Raw genomic sequence first — 12,467 nt, forward strand, 5'->3', positions numbered from 1 at the left:
TCCACCTTTAAACACGGGGCTTGCAACTTAGCTCACACCCGACCAATCAGGTAGTAAAGAGAGCTCACTAAAATGCTAATTAGGCAAAAACAGGAGGTAGAGAAATAGCCAATCATCTATCGCCTGAGAGCACAGCGGGAGGGACAATGATCGGGATATAAACCCAGGCATTCGAGCTGTCAACAGCTACCCTCTTTGGGTCCCCTCTCTTTGTATGGGAGCTCTGTTTTCACTCTACTAAATCTTGCAACTGCAAAACACACACAGACACTGAAGTACAAAGATGAATGACACCATGATGAAACTGCATCAACTAGTGTGCAAAATAAGCAACTAGCATCATGATGACAGGATCAAATTCACACATAACAATATCAACCTTAAATGTAAATGGGTTAAATGTCCCAATTAAAAGACACAGACTGGCAAATTGGATAGAGTCAAGACCCATCAGTGTGCTGTATTCAAGAGACGTATCTCAAATACAAAGACACACATAGGCTCAAAATAAAGGGATGCAGGAAAATTTATCAAGCAAATGGAAAGCAGAAAAAAGCAGGGGTTGCAATTCTAGTTTCTGACAAAACAGACTTTAAACCAACAAATATTTAAAAAGACAAAGAAGGACATTACATAATGGTAAAGGAATCAATTCAACAAGAAGAGCTCACTATCCTAAATATATATGCACCCAATACAGGAGCACCCAGATTCATAAAACAAGTTTTTAGAGACCTACAAAGAGACTTAGAATCCCACACAATAATAAGGGGAGACTTTAGACTTTAACACCCCACTGTCAATATTAGTTCATTGAGACAGAAAATTAACAAGGATATTCAGGACTTGAACTCAGCTCTGGATCAAGTGGACCTGATAGATATCTACAGAACTCTCTACCCCAAAACAACAGAATGTACATTCTTCTTAGTGCCACATGGGGAGGGAGAGCATCAGGATAAATAGCTAATGCATGCAGAGCTTAACACCTAGGTGAGGGGTTGATAGGTGCAGCAAACCACCATGGCACACATTTACCTATGTAACAAACCTGTATGTTCTGCACATGCATCCCAGAACTTAAAATAAAATAAAATTTAAAAATTTAAAAAAAGAAGGGGACAGAGGAAAAAAATGATCAATGTAATGAACCATATTAACAGAATGAATAACAAAAAACACATGATCATCTCAATTGATGTAGAACATGTATTTGACATAATTTAACACCCGTTAATGATAAACACACTCTACAGACTTGGAATAGAGAAAAAGTACCTCCAAATAATAAAAGCTACATATGAAAATCCACAGTGAACACCATACTTATAGTGAAAGACTAAAAGCTATTCCTTTAAGGTTAGAAACAAAGCATAGATGTCTACTTTCTCCACTTCTATTCATCATAATATTGGAAGTTCTACTCAGAGCAATCATTCAAGAAAAATAAATAAAAGGCATCCAAGTTGGAAAAGAAGAAGTAAAATTATCTTTGCAGATGATATGATTTTATATGTAGAAAACCCTAAAGATTCCACATACAAAAAGTTGAACTAATCAATTAATTCAACAAAGTAGCAAGACACCTTTGTGTCTTTTGCATGTTGACTTTTCAACATGCAAAAATCAGTTGCATTTTTATACACTGACAATAAACAATCTGAAAAGGAAATTATGAAAATAATTATATTTACAATAGCATCAAAAAGAATAAAATACTTGAGAATCAACTTCACCAACATGGTAAAAGATTTATACAATGAAAACTACAAAATATTGATGAAAGAAATTTTTAAAGGCATAAGTAAATGGAAACATATCCCTTTTTCATGAATTGAAAGATTTAATATTGTTAAGATAGCAACACTATCCAAAGCAATCTATAGACTCAATGCAATCTCTATCAAAATCCCATTTTTTTGTAGAAATAGAAAAACCCATCCTAAAATTCATACGAAATTTCAAGGGATCCCAAACTGACAAAACAATCTTGAAAAAGAAGAACAAAGCTGGAGGACTCACATTTCCTGATTTGAAAACTTAATACAAAGCTACAACAATCAAAGCAGTGTAGTATTGGTATAAAGACAGAAATATGGACCAATGGAATTGAATAGGAAGCCCAGAAATAAACCTGCACATTTATGTTCAAATAATTCTTTTACAAAGGTGCCAAGATCCCTCAATGGGGAAAAGATAGTCTTTTCAACAAATGGTGCTGGGAAAACTGGACAGTCATATGCAAAGAATGAAGCTGGAGCCTTACCTAGCACCATATGCAAAAATTAACCCAAAATGGATAAAAACCTAAATGTAAGCCCTAAAACTATTAAAATCTTAGAAGAAAACATAGAGCAAAAGCTTCATGACATTGAATTCGGCAATGATATCTTGGATATGACATTAAAGACATGTGCAACCAAAGAAAAAATACAGAAAAATTGAACTTCATAATAATTTTAAATTTTTATGCATAAAAAGCTATACAACACAGTAAAAAAGGCAACCCACAGGATGGGAGAAATTGTTTGCAAATCATATATCTGATAAAGGATTAATATCCAGGATATAAAAGAATTCCTGAAACTCAACAACAATTTAAAAACACAAACAAACCACCTCAAAAGCAGGCAAAAAAAAAGGTCAGGTGCAGTGGCTCATGCCTGTAATCCCAGCACTTTGGGAGGCTGAGGTGGGTGGATCACTTGAGGCCAGGAGTTCGAGACCAGCCTGGCCAGCATGGTGAAAACCATCTCTACTAAAAATACAAAAACTATCCGGGTGTGGTGGCACATGCCTGTAATCCCAGCTACTCGGGAGGTTGAGGTGGGAGAATCACTTGAACCTGGGAGGGGGAGGTTGCAGTGAGCTGAGATTGCGCCAGTGTACTCCAGCCTGGGTGACAGAGCAAGACCTTGTCTCCAGAAAAAAAAAAAAAAAAAAAGGCAAAAAATTTAAATAGACATTTCATTAAAGAAGATGTACAAATAGCCAACAAGTACATTAAAAAAATGCTTAGCATCTCTAATCCTTAGAAAATACAAATCAAAACAACTATAAGATACCACCTCACACCTATTAGGAGGGCTACTATCAAACAAACAGAAAATAACAAGTGTTGGTGAAGATGTGGAGAAATTGAAACCACGTGCATTGTCGGTGGGAATATAAAATGGTGCAGTCCTTGTAGGAAACAGTATGGCAGTTCCTCAAAAAATTAAGACTAGATTACCGTATGATCCAACAATTTCTCTTCTGAGTGCTGAAAGAATTGAAAGCAGAGTCTCAAAGAGATATTTGCACACCCGTGTTCATAACAGCCTTGTTCACAATAGCTAAAATTTGGAAGCAACTCAAGTGTTCACTGATGAATGGATGAATGAATAATCAAAATGTAGTATATACATACAATGGAATATCACACACACTTACAAAGGAAGGAAATTCTGACATACGCTACAACACAAATGAATCTTGAGGACACTATGCTAACCAAATTAAGTCAATCATAAAAAGAAAAATACTGTGCGATTCCACTAATAGGATGTATTAATACTTAGAGCTATCAATGTCATAGACACAAAAGTAGAATGGGGGTTGTCAGGAGCTGGGGGTAGGAGAAGATGTGGGAATTTAATGGGTACGGAGTTTCTGTTTTACAACGTGAAAAAGTGATGGAGATGAATGGTGGTAATGGTTGCATAACATTATGAATATATTTAATGCCACTGAACTATACACTTAAAAATGGTAAGATGGTAAATTTTATGCATGTGTATTTTAGCACAATTTTTAAGTGAGGGGAAAATGAAATCTGATATATGCTACAACATGGAGGAACCTTGAAGACGTGATGCTAGGTGAAATAAGCCAGACACAAAAGACAAATGTTGTATAATTCCTCTTTTATAAGGTTCCTGGAAATAGTCAAATTCATAGAAACAGAAAATAGAACAGTGGTCACCCAGGGCTGAGAGGAGGCAGGAATAGGGAGTTAGCGTTCAATGGCTACAGAGTTTAACGGGGGCTAATGACAAGGTTCTGGACATGGATGGTAGGGATAGTTGCACAACAATGCAAAGGTGCTTAATGCCACTGAATGGTACAAGGAAACATCAGTAAAATGGTACATTTTATGTTATATATACTTCACCACAATAAAAAAGAAAGATTTCCAGCTCAGATTTGGAGTCGGTGCAGAGGAAGACACGTTAGTGAAAGAGTACATTCTTAGGCAGAGCTCAATTCTAAAGAAACAGGCCGTTTCACTAAACCCTTAATTGTGTGGCTCCTCAAAAGCTCAGAAGGAGCTGGTGTCAAAATTAAAGCACCTCTTCCACCAAAGTGCTGCAGCGTTGCAAGGAAAGCACCCGTTATCTTGATCTCTGTGCCTGAACACATCTTCTCATGTTTGTTGTCACACTTTGATGAATGCCCCCAGCCAGCCAGCTACACTACGCGGCTGTGTAAACTCCTCCTCTTGCCCTCAACCCCGGGGGTGACCTGGTGCGTTAGTGACTCCTGGCTGAGGTAAACGATCCGGCACGGTGGTAATGGCAACTGTCAGATCCTCCCCTTTTATCTCCCTCCATCCACTGTGAAGCGTCTCTCCCCAGCTCCCTCCTACCAGGGATCAAAAACCCAGATAAAGGGGAAAGGAGTTATCTGAAGTATTGTGTGTCCCCTGTAAGAAATCCAATTATTTATTGTCACTGGAAACATTTTCTTTCAAGTGTGTTAGTGAGTGACCTAAACGCATAGTTTTCCTCCTACCATTAACATAGCTCTTCGTCTATCCCACATTTTAAAATCTTAAACAGCCCTCTCCCTCCTTCAAAATGGAGACAAAAGTTAGTGGAAACACGGTATGGCCAGTTACAACACAGAGAAGACACAGGATATTGGAGCCCTGTTCTTTAGTTTCTGGTTTTTGCTTAAAAAAAAAAAAAGAAAGAAAAAAACCTGCTTCTAGGACTACCACTGATGTAATTTTAAAATGAGAGGTGAGCGGTGCCATTATTCCAGAGGATACCTTTCTTAAGTTCTGCTCTGTGAAGGGCAGAGAAGCCACACAAAAGAATTCAGTTATTGCAGCCACTTCCTCAGTCCCCTGTATGAGTGACAAGATAGACCCCTGAGGTCACAGGAGTAAAGCCTGACATCCCACTTTGGTGGAGGAATCTTTAGGTAGACCTAATGATTAGCTTCGTTTTCCAAAAAGCCTTCAACCTTCCCCCACCCTTGGTGCCAATTACGGGAGAGCAGTTGGGGAACAACACACATGTCCCAGACCAATAGGGTCCCTGGGGGATCTGTGAATTGGATAGATGGAAGCGTCTTTGAATCCTTGCTCTAGAAAGTGTTTCCACTTCAGGTGTCCCCGAGCTGCTTAGGGAAAGGAGCTACTGTGCTTTTCCTTGAAGCCTTTTTGCCATTGCCGTGTGTGAGATAAATCTACCAGTGAAGTTTCTAAGGAGCTGGAGGACAAAAGGTCGGGATGAAGATCTAGCAAGAGATTCCACTTACTGGCTGTGGTCTGTGCCTTCTCTGAACTTGCATGTTCAGAAAGAATGAGAAAGAACCCGAGGCACCTGGGGCTCCAGGTCATCCCCCCATCATGGTCCCAGACCCCCAGCAGATGCAACAACCCACTGAACAGCCGCTCACGTCTCCTGGGCCTCTCCTCTTCCCTTTGCCCAGTGTTTCTCAACCTTGTTTTCATTAGCACCCCTATAACCAGCCTTTCTTAGACACTTTTGTTCCTAATCACCCCCTCCATGAGATGTTAATAGCACAGGCATGCTGGATATCTGTTTATGTACTATATTGGCGCTTTACAGCAAGAGAAAGATTCCTGCCTCTTCTCAAGAACCAATTTTTGCCCCACTGGGGACAATATCGCACCCATTGAAAATGCATGCCCGAACACCTTTGGAGAGCCAGCTGGAATAGGCATGACTTGAAGACGGAGCTGTGGTGGGGCATCTTCCCGCGGCCAGTCTGGCGGAATGGGAAAAACACACTAACTCTGGGGTCAGAAAGGCTGTGTCAGCATGCCAGCTCCACCTGCCCCTAGCAGGACCAGCAGGCTAAATTTAGGAAATACCCATATTCCCTCAAGGCTCAGTATCCTCATCTATAAAATGGGAATCATTTCTATCTTCAGATTGTAGTGAGAATTCGGTGATGAAATCTGTATTACAGCAACAAGCATCCATCATATTGAGTTCTCATCTCTCTCTCTTCCCTTTAGCTTCTGTCAGAAATATAATATTCTGGTTTACAAGAGCCAGTTTGGATTCTTTAGCAAGATTTTACTTCCCTTTCCAGAGACATACTGGATTGAAAACTAATTTGCAAACGAATGTAAAATGTGTTGCTACTATAGCTGGTGTGTAAATGTTACTATCGAGAGGTAGTAAACCTAATCATACATCAAGGGGAAATAAAAAGTTACGCACATACTCAAACTTTACAGCTCGCTGAAATTTCTTTGCACTGGAGAAACTGAGTATATTAATCACCCTCTTCTCCCTACTTTCCTTCCCTAATAAAATTTCACTATTCTTTATTTAAGGTTCCATGGTAAGATTAGCAACAAAATAGAAAGCATTTTCTTTCTTTCTGAAGGTATAACAGACTCCCTCAGGTACATCACTCAAGAGAATTATGAAGTAAGTAAGCCTCTCAGATGAGATTTTAAAAGGTGACTAACTTTCTCTGGTCTGCCCACCTACTCCTTTCTATATACCCGAAAGTCAGGGTTTGTTTTTGAATTTAGCCCATTGATGGGGAAGGTGCAAGAATGAGAGTGCTTTGGAAAGTTTGTGATGGAAGCAGCAGGGCTTGATGGCAGCCTAATTGGGGAAGAAAAAGAGTCTAAAATTCCTTCACATGACACGTTTCAAGAGATACTAATCTTCCATCAAGTACAAAATGTACTTTAATGCATACTGAAAACTAAGAAAGTCACAGTTATTTTAAATAAGTAAACAGACAAGATTAAATGACATTAAATATCAAAAGCTAATTTGAGTTTCTGGCATCAGAGCCAATGCTTCCTCCACACATGTGGGTAGTGGGTGATAGATATTCCAGACTTGGATTGTCACCAGCCTTCAGAGTTTGGGATGTCATCAGTCACCCACGGGAACAGTGAACGATGAGTCAGAGACTTCCATGGAGAAAGCGCTCTTCTGGAAGGGAGTTCACTGCTATGTCCGCTTGCATATAATAGGGGCACAGTAAATGTTTACTGATATGTGGTTTTTCTTGCTTTAGAAAAAAGATAAACAGTCTACTAGTGTGTGTAGGCAGTGATATGTTAGGGTAACAGATAAAGTCTGAAAACTCAGTGACTTAGCGCCATGAAGGTTCATTTCCAGCACACACACAGTCCATCGCGGTTGCAGTGACTGCAGCTGTGTCTTCCATGTCATTGAACCAGCTTGCTTATGACCACGGGCTTTACCCATTCAACGTGCAACTTCAGTCCAGAAATGAGGCTTATCCACTTCCCCTCTGCAGGGGCTGAGCCTGCAGGGGAGCCTGGGAAATATCTGCTGAGTATTCTGTCTCTGTCACACATGGGTGGACTTCTGCACATCTCCCTTTCAATACCGGATGATGGGTTCCTCTTGACTGTGCTTCCTATTGATTTGGGATGGATGGGAAAGGACTAACTAGAATTATTTATTAAAGGGCCAGAAAGCTATTTCCCTCCCAAATACATCAGCTTCTAAGCAAAAAAAAATTCAGCACGGTTGGCTATAGCAGTAGAACCACCAACTAGCAAAAGCACAGCTATTGTGTAGTCCACGCTATGTTAGCTACAATTTGAGTGATAAATTTTAAGCTTAAGAGGTCAATGAATATTGGTTGATATTAATGAATACTCATCAGCTGACAAAGTCAGCATCTTATTTACCCATGTCTTCTTCTTTCCTCAAAGTATTTCTGGAATAAAATGGGATTTAGTCTCCCAAGACTCTGTTCCTTCTGGTAAAAGCCAATACTCAAACCCAGGAGTTTATCCGAAACGTCCAGACATCTGGGACCACAAATAGTGAAAAATGGGACTGTCCCAATAAGCGCAGATGGCTAGTAAGCTTGTGGTACCATGGACTCATTTGCAGGTATGAGATCAGTCGTGATGGAGCCAAGTTATTTTCTTTTATGAACTTTTAATGTTTTTTGGCATACTTGAAAAGTGCAATAAAAATGAAAAAATATTCATCAATATTAGTGTTATCTCTGTAGTCCTACTGTTGCATGGTAATATCATTAATTATGTATGGCTCCCACAGGGTAGTGTGTTTCAAGGGAGTGGAAATTGAATACAAAGTCTTTTATTCTTGTTTTCACTCCAACTCAAGTCATTAGTTCTCTCAGCAGATCTGCCCCCAACCCCAAGCCCCCAATCCTAATGCCCCCATCCTTGCCCACTCACAGCAACTTTCTGGCAAGCCAAAGCGCTATACCTTGAAGTGAATTCGTGGTTTTCCTCCAATTCCCAGCAAGCGAGCATTCCTATTTTGAGAACTGGCTTAGGCTAAGATAGCCACTCATTTCTCCAAGTGCCGTCAGCACAATTGTATTTTGTGTGTGGCATACACATTTAACCTTCCGCCCTTGGAACAGTGTAATTGCTTGACATTTTGGCTGCCTAGACACATTTGTATCTCTGACCCCCCAGGTCCCATACCCAGAGCAGTGACAGGCTGGGACGGGTATCTGAGAGAAAACATCTTCCTCCTCCCTTGTGAGCCGCTCCTAACAGCTGCGCTCCGTTCTTGAGACCCTCCTTGCTTTTTCATCCTCGCAGCCAAGAAACTGAATTGAATCCACTTGCAGGGCCATCCTTCTCCTGAAGATGGCAGAATCTGAACAGCCAAGTGAAAGACAGGGCCCCCCCCCCCCCCCACAAGCCCCCGTCCTACCCACGGATCCCGAAATAGAAGGAAATGCCCTAAGCTAGGAAGAAAAGCGCACCAAGAAAAGTGCATTCTGAGCGACACCTTCCATGTGGATAAAGTCAAGACTTGGGTTTCTGGAAGCGGAAATCTTGTCACTTTCCTTCATCATTCGTTTTTTCTTCCTCTTCCTCTTCCTCTTCTCTTCCTCTTCTCCTCCTTCTCCTCCTTCTCCTCCTCCTCCTCCTCCTTCCCCTTCCCCTTCCCCTTCCTCTCCTTCTCCTCCTCCTCCTCCTCCTCCTCCTCCTCCTCCTTCTTCTTCTTCTTTTTTAGAGACAAAGTCTCACTCTGTCGCCCAGGCTGGAGTGCAGCGTAATCAGAGCTCACTGACCGATGGAGAGGGAAGCCAGATGGGGACAGAAAAGAGGTTTAGGGGCGAGAGGGCAGAGAGGTAAATACAGACAGGTGGAGACTGATGGCAGAGGGGAGGGGCACAGGGAAGGAACAGTGCCCTGCCCTTCTCCCGGTCACACGCGGGAGGGCAGTATGTCCACCCGCATTTGGCCCGCGGGGGCGCAGCACAGTACTGCCAGGAAAAGGCCCGTTCCCCGGGAAGTGGGGATCACCAAGGGGGCTGAGCTCCTTTGATTCCTTCTGAGAAATCCTCCTTCCCTTTCCGACTCTCCTCCAACCATAAGCCACTTCTCAGGCCTGGCCATTCTCCTCTCTCATCAGACTAGACAGAGCTGGGGGCATTTGAAGATGCAAACTTCACGGAACGTTACCAACGTTCCACGTTATCACGGAAAGTTACCAACGTTCCACGTTATCACGGAAAGTTACCAACGTTCCACGTTACCACGTTACCAACATGCCTCCTCCTCTGTGAAGCACCCCCGATTGCCCCTCCCATCTTCCGTCTCAGTGCACTGTTTTCACTCACCCGCCTCTCCCTCCGGCTCTTGAGCTGACCGAGGGCAGGGACTGTGTCGTGTTTGTTGTTGTATTCTCGGTACCCTCTAAGCTGCCTGGGGCATGGTAGGAGATCGATAAATATTGGACAAATAAATTAACAAATGAGTGGGGTGCGGTGGCTCACTCCTGCAATCCCAGCACTGTGGGAGGCCAAGGTAGGTGGATCATTTGAGGTCAAGGGTTCGAGACCAGCCGGGCCAACATGGCGAAACCCCGTCTCTACTAAAAACACAAAAGTTAGCCGGGCGTGGTGGCGCACACCTGTAATCCCAGTTACTCGGATGCTGAGGCAGGAGAATCGCTTGAACCTGGGAGGCGGAGGCTGCAGTGAGCCGAGATCAGGCCCCTGCACTCCAGCCTGGGAAACAGAGCGAGACTACATCTCAAAATTGAAAAGAAAAAAAATTAATTAATTAACAAATGAATGAATGGAGCACATTATTACTTCTAAAAACGCAATGCTGAGTGTGGCATTCTTCTGCAAAAATAGAGACTGGAACCCTTTGTATGTGGTTTTTCCCTCAAGGAAAACCAGGGCTAAGGAAATTCAGCCCTTCCGGACAACACCAAGGAAAAGCCTGGCCAGCACAAAAAACCATTTAATTTCCTTTCGCAACATCTCTGGTCACCACTGTTCTTTATTTAATCCTATAAATCCCTCTTTATAAATTTACTTATTTATATTTAAGTTAACATGGATACTCATTCACTACTACTGAGTTTTTCAAAACTATGTGTCTGTCTCAGCATATTTTATCGTCTGAAGCCCATGCCTGGCCAGCTGCTAGAGCCGCTGGAACCGGCGTTTGGATCAGTGCTGGAACACGAGTCGGGGCCAGAGTGATTCCGGCTGCGACTGCTGACAGCCAGCTTGTGAAGCACTCAGGTGCTGATAGACCTGGCATATAAACAAACCTCGACTTCTGATAATATTTCTAAAATAATTAAGTGTTGTTGGGTAGACCGTAGTATTTGATGACAGAGGCTAGACATTCTGGCAGAACCATCTTAGAAATGAAGATAGACATATTATCATTTAAATTTCCAAGGAAACTTACAGCACTGGTATATTCAATCTGAGCGACACGTTCCCTGTGGATAACGTCGAGGCTTCGGTTTCTGGAAATGGAAATCTCGTTAACTTTTCTTCACCTTTCAGTTTCTTTCTTTAGGAATGAAGTCTCACTCTGTCATGCAGGCTGAAGTGCAGTGCGATCATAGCTCACTGCAGCCTCGATTTCCTGGGCTCAAACAATCCTCCCGCCTCAGCCTCCTGAGTAGCGGGGACTACAGGCACACACCACCACACCCGGCTCTTTGATTCCTTTTAGTTTTGTTGAAAGTAATCAACTCAAATTGATCATCTTTTAGAGAATACGTGAGGGATACGGTACCTAACAGAATTCTTACCAGCTAGCAACACAAAGAGTGGACCAAGCCAATCAGACCAGGTTAAGTCTGTAACACTTTATGCTAAGTGAATTTCCCAAAGACCTGTTGAGACGCTAGGCTATTCCAAGTGGCAGAAACCATCCCCTCTGGTGTCTGCATTCTCTGGTCCTTATTCTGTATAACTTCACTGCAGTTCCTCCAGTAAAAGGCACAAACTGCCCATTGTGGGCTGCATTTGGCCTACAGACATTTTCCTTTGCTCACTCAGGAGTTTTGAAAGTTTCCGTTAGGTGTTGACATTTAAAAATTGGGAGACCTCATTTAAAAAAAAATCTAGGTTTTATTTTCTCTTTAAAAATCAGAAGATGTAGCAACACTGAATATGAATTCTTTTATGGACACATTGAGCTCAAATAGGAGCAATGGACTCTCTAATAACATTATAAGAATAATAGTAGTAATAGCTATTCGTATAATAGGATGTACTATGTGCCACCTGCTCCTTAAGTGCTTTGCATATATTACATCATTTTATCCTCACATCAACCCTATGAGGTGGGCACTATAATTACCTGCAGTTTCTAAGTAAGGAAAACAAGACCTGGTGAGGTCAAGTCACTTGCCTGTAGTCACACAGCTATTTATTTATTCGTTTATTTATTTATTTTTGAGACGGAGTCTTGCTCTGCTGCCCAGGATGGAGTGCAGTGTCATGATCTCAGCTCACTGCAACCTCCACCTTTCAGGTTCAAGCAATTCTCCTGCCTCAGCCTCCTGGGTAGCTGGGATTACAGGCACACACCACCACACCTAGCTAATTTTTGCATTTTTAGTAGAGACGGGGTTTCACCATGTTGGCCAGGCTGGTCTCAAATTCCTGACCTCAGGTGATCCACCCGCCTCAGCTTCCCAAAGTGCTGGGATTACAGGCGTGAGCCACCGTGCCCAGCCAGTCACACAGCTTTAAATGACAGAACCAAGATTTGAACCAAGCAGTCCAAATGGTTAAATACTCATAAATGCAGTCTCCCAAATGATGCTGGGTAGGAACAAACTATTGTAGGCACACGGATGTCTAGATGTAAATGCTGTTGTGACTAACATATAATAGTTCAAAAGAGTATGGGGTCTGGAGTCAGATTCCCTCCATTTGAATCTAGTCTCAGCCACATTTCACCTGGGAGAACT

This window comes from Pan troglodytes, chromosome 3 (genome assembly GCF_028858775.2).
Source record: "Pan troglodytes isolate AG18354 chromosome 3, NHGRI_mPanTro3-v2.0_pri, whole genome shotgun sequence".
Classification (NCBI taxonomy): domain Eukaryota; kingdom Metazoa; phylum Chordata; class Mammalia; order Primates; family Hominidae; genus Pan; species Pan troglodytes.